Here is an 8,377-nt window from a genome sequence, read left to right on the forward strand (position 1 = left end):
TGTCCTGCAGTGTTTAGATGTGCCACAGGTAAAAAACAGTGGAATGAAATGGCTTAATTACCTCTTTCCTGTGTAGATCGGTTCTCCTGAGCCTTGCTAATGACCTAATTATTCTTTTCAGGTGTGGTGCAGCAGAGGCACATCTAAAAGTTGCAGGACAGCGGCCCTTGAGGACTGGAGTTTGACTCCCCTGTTGTAGAGGCTCTGATGTAAAGGTGGGGTGATTACACACTCCAACCAAACAGTTTGTCTACTAACTGAACCTGGACTACAAAATCACTGTAGGAAAAAACCCCAGCAGATTCACAAAACTTATTAGCTGAAACCATGACCTTGTTTAGCAGTTTCACAGCAAATACTAGAGAATTTTCTTATTTCTCTATAACAAAAAAAGTTATAGAGAAAAATGACCAGACTGAAACATATAACCGCAAAAGAGCATCAAGATATCTACGCAGCACAGAGCAATTAAATACAAAACATGTATTTAAGGGCTGCTGATTATCAAACAAAATTCATAAAAAATCTGAGGAAGTTTCACCAGGACTGGACTGAACCTGGAGTCACATGGCACCAAAAGCTGCTCAGGTTACCATGGAAACAGCAGGTAGCTGCGCTGATCAATAACCCACAGAGGATGTATGGAGTATTGATCAGAGGAAGATGAGAGACACCAGAACCAACGATGCAGATGAGCTGAAGGTTCAATCAGAGCAGCCTGGACTTCCAGAACTCTGATAAAATATTATTTTTATTCATCTGAGAAAATAAATTTTATGTTTTAATTCTGCAAGTCCGAATAATCAAAATGACAAGAAATAAAGGAAATATTTCACTCTATATATGTAACATCTGAGTTTCTCTTTGTGAAATGAGGGACAAAATTATTATTATTTTTTCTCACAAAATATTTGTTTTAGCTCCACGTGTATCTGATCAGTTCTCCTTCTGGTTGTTGCTGGGAGATTCAATGTTCTCATAAATCAAGTCTCCAGAGGGGCTCTGCTTACGGGCGACAGTCTAGAAAGAATAATAACAAAACATCAGACAAACTCAGCCTGCATAAGCCAGATGCAACATTTTGATCCAATTTTTAATATTAGAATAAATCACCTTAGTTGGCTGCCATAGCCTCTCATCTCCAAACCTGTGGAACAAATACTTATTTATTGTGATAAATTATTAAAATCACAATTTAGATCAACAAATTTTCAGTTTTGAAATAGAAAAACAACAAAGATAAAAGAACAATCAACATCATTTAAAACAAATCCAAAGTATTACAAAGCATCTAGAGCATCTAGGGCGTCAAACTCCAGTCCTGAAGGGCCGCTGTCCTGCAACTTCTAGATGTGCCTCTGCTGCACCACCTGAATAGATTAATCAGTAATGGTGGGTAGATGAGGCGTCATGTATCGTTTCGACCCAAATCAAAACTGTATTGATTCTGAGTCAATACTGACACCTGCTGGACATTAAAAATTCCTACAGGCAACGTAGTGATTTGATGACTACTACAAAGACTTATGATTTAAGCTGTTGTATTTTATTGTATATTACATATTTTATTATGTCATATCTTCAGTTAAATTTAAAATATATTTGATATTCTTAGATACAATGAATAAAGAATGTGAACATGAACCATAAAGTGAAAATTTAAGTGAACGTGTTTGAATGAGGATGCTTGTGGATTGTTTTTTTTTTTCTCACAAATTTTTATAAAAAAAAAGTTTTTACAACATTTTGAAATTTAGCCTGTTACGCTTTTTTGACAAAACTTCTCCTGCTGTAGAAAAAAACAAAGTAAACACTATATTTACAGCGAACCCTTGTTTTTCTTAGTGGTTGCTTTTCGAGAATAACCCGTGATAGGCGAAATCCATGAAGTATTTACCTTTATTTTTTACAGTTATTGCACAGCATAAATAAATAGATTGAAACCAAAGAACAAAACCTGTTTTCAGATCAGCGGATGTTCACCAGTCGGGCCTTAATGTGATCCGGAGTCGTGTCATTAAAGCGTCTCCTCCAACCTGCCCCGAGACTCACAGCTGTATCTACGGCAAAGCGATGGATCTTGTTAAATGAGCCTCCGGTCGGGTTCTTCTGCCTCTGGCCAGTTTTTTCCAGCAGGCATTCAAAGTTTCAGTTTCCATCTCCTGAATGGCCAATCTGTATTAAATACCGTAACTTTATTGGCACTCAGGTAGAGAAGAAGCGCGGAGACTGTTTATAGCAATAAGGTCAATCAGGATGCAGAACACTGTGAAAAAAAACTGCACAAAAAAATCTGCNATCAGGATGTTTCCTCCTTCACAGGTTTCCCTGCAGAAGATCTTCCAGTTTTCAAACAGAGAAATCCCACATTGAACTCTGACCTCTTCTCCAGCTGCTCCATATATATTTATCGGTGCATTAGCAGAACTGCTGATTCTGTCCTGCAGAGCTGCAGAGAAGAGCAACAAGCTGCTGTTAGTTCTTCCTGTGATAAACCACACTGATCGCAGTTCTACGTATAGTTACAGGAAGAAAATAATATTTACTGTAGATGTTGTAAAGTGTGAGAGGCCAGGCTTAGAAATAAAAAAGCATAATGTGAGAAATACGCAGTTTTAGATTCACATCAGCGAAACAGACAAAGAAAAGTTAAAGACAGAAATAGAACAGATTCATCTAGAAGTCGACATGCAGTCAGAAGTTTAGATGTTCCTCTGTGGGAATCAAGGTTCAATTTAACATAACAATAAGATAATACTGGCTCAGGTTACAACAGGAAACAAGATCAGTTACCATAGCAACCCAGATGATAAACAGCTCTACATTATGAGGTGACCTTTGAACCATCTAGTCACTGAACAGATGATGTGTGGATGTGCCACAACTTTCTCCAGCTGAACAGAAACAAACTGAAGTTATTAAAGAGGAATAATCTAGAGTTATAGATCTAGAGTCAATGTACAGCTTCAGTTATTACAGCTGGAATCTAGAAATCAGGCCTAAGGTCTGACCTGAACATTCAGAGCCACATAAAGACAGTTACAAAGTCGGCCTTCTATTGCCTGAAGAACATGTCAGCAGGACTTTTCAGTAAAGTGTTTTTATTCACGCTTGAATGATAAACAAGCCTCCAGTCACAAGGTGGCAGCAGTGGCTGCCTGTTCAACAGAAGAAGCATCCTGCAGGCACACGGCGTACAGAGGAGAAGTTTGAGACGACGTAAAGAAAAACAGTGACAGAGACAATAAATCAAACATTAGGCAGCAGAAAAACAGACAAAACCTGCATGACACTGATGTTTACTGTGGACACAAAATGTTACATACTTTTAATCTCTTCTGATAAGCTGAAATATAACTAATATTGTTTTTAAATTTCACAAGTTAAAAAGTTATATAACATTTTGAAAAGCAGTAAGGTGATGAAGTTACCAATGTTTTGTTAAAAAATATTTACTGATTATATAAAAAATGCCTCCTGGAAAATCATTTGCACTTTTTCTCTTGAAAATCACACAGACTCATCATTCTGAATGAAATGTTATGAATTTAATTCATAAACTGAACATGAAAATTGCTTTAAGACTTAATAAAATAAGATGCAACAGCCTCAAATTTAAGATGTTGCAGCTCAGCTGTAGTTCACTTTTTCTCACAATACAGAACAATAATAAATTGTTTATAGTTTTTTTATATTTTGGCCGTTTTGCTTTGCAAGTTTGCTTCAGTTTCTTCATGTTTGAAGCAGATGCAACCTCTGAGTTTCTGTGGTTTTGCTGTGAAACGTCAGCAGGATTAAAGTTGCGAGCAGGTAAGAACTGATGCAGGTTGGTAGGAAACATCCCACAACAAACAGCAACATTTCCTGCCTGAATAACTCTGGAACCAAACCATGAAGCAGCAGCGATTAGCAACCAGAATGGACTCAAAAGTTCAGTTGTGCTGGAACAGTTTGGCTTTAAACATGCAGATCAGAAACTCATGATCCAATATAAATTTAGTTTAGAGCAACTAATACAGGAAGTGACCGGAAAACATTTTACCTAAATTTAAATAAATGTGAAGAGTTCAGTGGTTTTAAGTCCAACATATTCCTGCTTCACCTGCTGCTCCCTCTTCATGATTTGATGACGACTTTGGACACGTTGTGTATTTTAATACTTGCTGAATTAGATGATTTCTATCTTCATCCTATTATTCATATTAAATTAAACCTAAACAAAGTGAATCTTCATGACTCGACTGGCATTTGTTTCATACTCTGAAGAAGAGTCTCACTGATCTCACTCAGCAGATTAAGCTGGAAATACTCAGACGTGATATTTTAAAATTCNCAGGTGGTAATAAAGTTGTTTCTCAGTATTTCAGGAGTTGCTGATCTTTATTGTCTCTTTGCTCCTGGAGGTTTGATGAATTTATACCAGAAACATTTGGATCTCTGTCATGAATTATAAAGCCCAAACCTTCTGCATATATTCGTCTTTGTGTGTGTGTGTGTGTGTGTGTGTGTGTGTGTGTGTGTGTGTGTTTTCCGGTGCCTTACCTGTGTGTTTTTCAGATCTTTTTCTGCAGCAAACCAGCAGAACCACAGATGACAGGATGATGATGACAACCAGAGTCAGAGCCACAAACCGCAGCACATCTGCAGACCCTGTTGGAGGAGAAACATGTTTGTTACTCTGGGTTTCATGAGGAGCTTTGGTTCTTCCTGCTGAACGCATCTGCAGCATGCAGATTGTAGAGATAATTGAAATAATGGAGCTTCAGTTCAACATTCATGTGCAGAAGATGTGATGTTTTGATGGTGAGATGAGCTGATCACCATATCTGAACTGAAGGTTTCCTCCATCACTCACTGTGGGTCGGTGAACCTTTAGATGTCGAGTTCTCCTGATTCAGACCAGAGGTTTCAGAGGGAAGTGAAGCTGTGAAGCTTCCTGAACTGGAGCTGAAACTGGTTCCAGTTGATGGTGTGGAGGCTGATGCTGGGAGACAGAAGGTTAGAGCTAAAGATGCTGAGGGAGAAATGGATGAAAAACTGATAATGTTCAGAGAGTTTTATCTTCTTGGTGGTGGAAACTCACCACAGCGCCTGACTGAATCAGTTCTGTCCAGTTTACATCAGTACCGTTCTGAGTCTGATTGGATCAGCTGTGAGTCACCAACAGAACTCCTCCTGATTTTAATCCTTTTTCATATTTAATCTGCCCAATTCAACCAGTCTGAGGTTGGAACTGGGAATGCAGCAGAAACTGGAGGAGAAAATCAAACTGTTATGCAAAATAAGCAGCAGCTGCAGCTGCAGCAGCTTTTAGCAGCTAGAAATGGTGAAATGAAAAAAATGAAACTGTTGGAACATCTTAGCTTCAAAGATCAGAAACTCATGATGCATCTGAAGTTTAACTGACTCAGAAAGTGACTTGAATTCATCCAGATCCTGTGTTTTGTGCGGTGCTGCATCCTTCCGCCTCACTCCACTCACTGAGGGGTCAACACGTTTCCTTTGATTTAATCATGATTTTACTGCAAGCATGTCTCTGTAAAAGAAGATAACACTTATCTTGCATCCCTCACTGTGAGAAAGCAGCCGTCAACATTCATGCAGGCCTTTTGACAGCAGGCTTGCATTACTCAGAGGCACAAAACTTTCATGGACTATTTATGTTATTTGCAATTATTGTATACCTGGAAACAAGGATCCATTTTTACTGACACCTGGACAGTAATCATAATGAAATTAAATAAAACTCATTTTATTTATTATAACTTAACATGCCTGATCCAACAAGTTTCACATATTATTTATATCCCAGTAAAGCAAACATGCAGTTGATTCAGTGCAGTAAAGAAAAACACAGACATTAGTGCATAAACTTCATGTCCCCTGAAACGCTCAGAGGGCCAAAACTTCTCTGTGATTTAGTAATTATGGTTTAAATAACAACAGGGATTGAGCACATCCACATCCACATGTACAATTACACTGCAAAAACACTAAGTCTTACAAAGTATTATTTGTGTAGTTTCTACTGTAAATGTCTTCGTGCACTTGAAAAAATAAAAATAAAAAACATCATGTAGTTAAGCTTTCTGATCCACATGCACAGACACGCTCAGGAGTCAAGTAAAAATTAAAGATATTATAAAAGGTGAAGTGTGAATGTGTTCAGGTCCAGGAAATAAGTGGAGGCCAGGAGGAGACAGGACAGGTGAGCAGGCTGAGTCAAATGCTTCACCACCTGGAGAGTCTGACTGGATCAGCTGTGTGTGATCCAGTCCACTGGCAGGTGGAGAACGGACAGGATGGGAAGGAAAAACAGCAGCAGATTTATTCTGAATAAACCAGTTGCCTTCAGAAATAAAATAATCTTACTGCATATGGTGGCCGATTTATCCTCAAAGTCCAGATAAAGTGAATTCCTGATGTTTTTCCTTTCATCCCTGTAGAAACTGTATTTATTACACTGAAGCAGCAGCTCCAGTCTCTTGCTGGTTATAATACCTACATGTTTCATGCTTACATATTTTAAACTGAGTGTAGTTTAAACCTCACTGTCCTGTTCTGAGTCTGTTCTGCTCCGTCTAATCCAACATATTTGTGTTTACCATATAAATGTCTTCCTGTTTCCTGATAATCCCGATACTCTTGCCAGACTCTGCATGTCCTTCATAATGAACGACTTAATTTCAGATTTTCTCAGTGGATGTTTCTCTATAATCTGTTTCGCCAGAATATCTGCCATTTCATTTCCTTCCACATCAAAGGAACTGTCAGCGCTCCATGGCGCCATCAAGTGGATGCTGAAAATAATAGCAGCACACAAGGACACCGCAAACCAGCTTCTTGACACAAAAGTAAGTTACAAGTAACTTTTAGCAAGATAGAAGAAGTTGTTTTAAGTGAACAATTCCTTAATATTGATAAAGAAGTTATGAGTGATTTAATCTGCCAGCGGAAAAATAACTTCATCAATATTAAAGAAACCTTCCTTCCTTCTTTCTTTCTTCCTTCCATCCTCCCTCCCTCCCTCCCTTCTGTGGCGTTCAGTGGTTTGGACTATACAATGTGGTTTGTTGCCAACAACGCCACCTGGGGTTTTCACCCAGGAATTAATGAAAGGACACAGGTCCGGTTTTGCAAAAAGCGAGACAGGCTTCAAGACAATAATAATTTATTATGACAGAGAATAAAAATACCTGTATCTGAACAAAAAGAAAATTCACAAAATAAATCCGACTAGGCTTACCGGTGGATACGGCCAGGTCCTGGATGGTAGGCTGTAAAGCAAAGAAATCAAAAACAAACACCCGTGAGGTCACTCACTCCTTGTAATTCCCTCCACCTATTGGTATTAATCACTGCACAGTCACACCAAAAAGGGACGCCGCATCCAGGCCCGAGCGCACCACCGGTGGTCTAGAAAATAAAAATAAGAAAAGACAATTTGTTAAAAATACAGGCAATAAAAATATCTAAATAAAACCATAAAAATCCCTGTGCTCAACAGGCACAGCAAAATGAGCAACCCAGTCCAATCCAATCCGAAATGAATGCGATCAGCCGCTCCTTGTTTCGATTTCGGAAGCTGGGAGGGCGTGTCCCAGGCAGCCGGTCTCTCTCTCGCAACCGCTAAGTAAGCAGTGACTTGGTGCGGGCAAAGCAGCAGCGTTATGTGTGGCAATCAGTCGAGATTCCTAAATAATAAAACAGTTTAAAATAAAGGAATAAAAAACAAGATTTGTCACTCATTCCACCTACCGATTAGGCCAAGCTCTCCACACTTGCACCCAAATAGGAAATGCTCAAATGTTGGCACTTTTTGCAGGAACCACCTCACCCACGATCAACGTGGAGGTAAATACGCCCGTCCGTTTCTGCTGATAAAAGGCTCTACATGACTACAATGTATAAGCAGCTGTAAATACGCAGGTAGCCAACCTCACCTGTACTCGGCGCACAGACAGCTCAACACGGAAGCGCGGTGTGTCAACAGCAAAACAACGTCAGACTGGAGCTCACCTCTGCTTTTATACTGAGCGCCCTCTGGCGCTATTGGCCCGCTTGCAATCACCCTGCCAGCAGGTGCAGTCTCCACCTCTTCCTGCCACATTCTACCCCCCCTTTTTGTGTCGTCGCCCCGACGACTCAATTCCATGGTCTAAATAGGACAAAAATAGAGTTGGCTGTAGGATCAGGAGAGTTTACAGCCTGTGGAGCTTCACCTGCTGGTCTGGGAAGACGGTTAATATTAGAATGCTGGCCTGCAGTTGTCCTTGCTGACCGCCGCAAAACTGGTTCACTTTGAGCCCTAGAAGGACCAGGTGAATGACCAGAAGATGCTACTCCCCCATGAGTAGCAATGCCCGATGGACCTGGC

General features: G+C 39.7%; 1 long non-coding RNA gene across 1 annotated transcript; it reads right to left on the minus strand.

Moving 5' to 3' along the window:
• Positions 1 to 7,288: 7,288 nt before the first annotated feature.
• LOC103130528 (uncharacterized) lies at positions 7,289 to 8,010 on the minus strand. The gene is made up of 3 exons (XR_475226.2): positions 7,944 to 8,010; positions 7,759 to 7,874; positions 7,289 to 7,694 (listed from the first exon to the last, which is right to left on the minus strand). It is a non-coding gene; the product is annotated as an uncharacterized LOC103130528 (long non-coding RNA).
• Positions 8,011 to 8,377: the final 367 nt, after the last annotated feature.

This window comes from Poecilia formosa, unplaced genomic scaffold, assembly GCF_000485575.1.
Source record: "Poecilia formosa unplaced genomic scaffold, Poecilia_formosa-5.1.2 Scaffold644, whole genome shotgun sequence".
NCBI lineage: Eukaryota > Metazoa > Chordata > Actinopteri > Cyprinodontiformes > Poeciliidae > Poecilia > Poecilia formosa.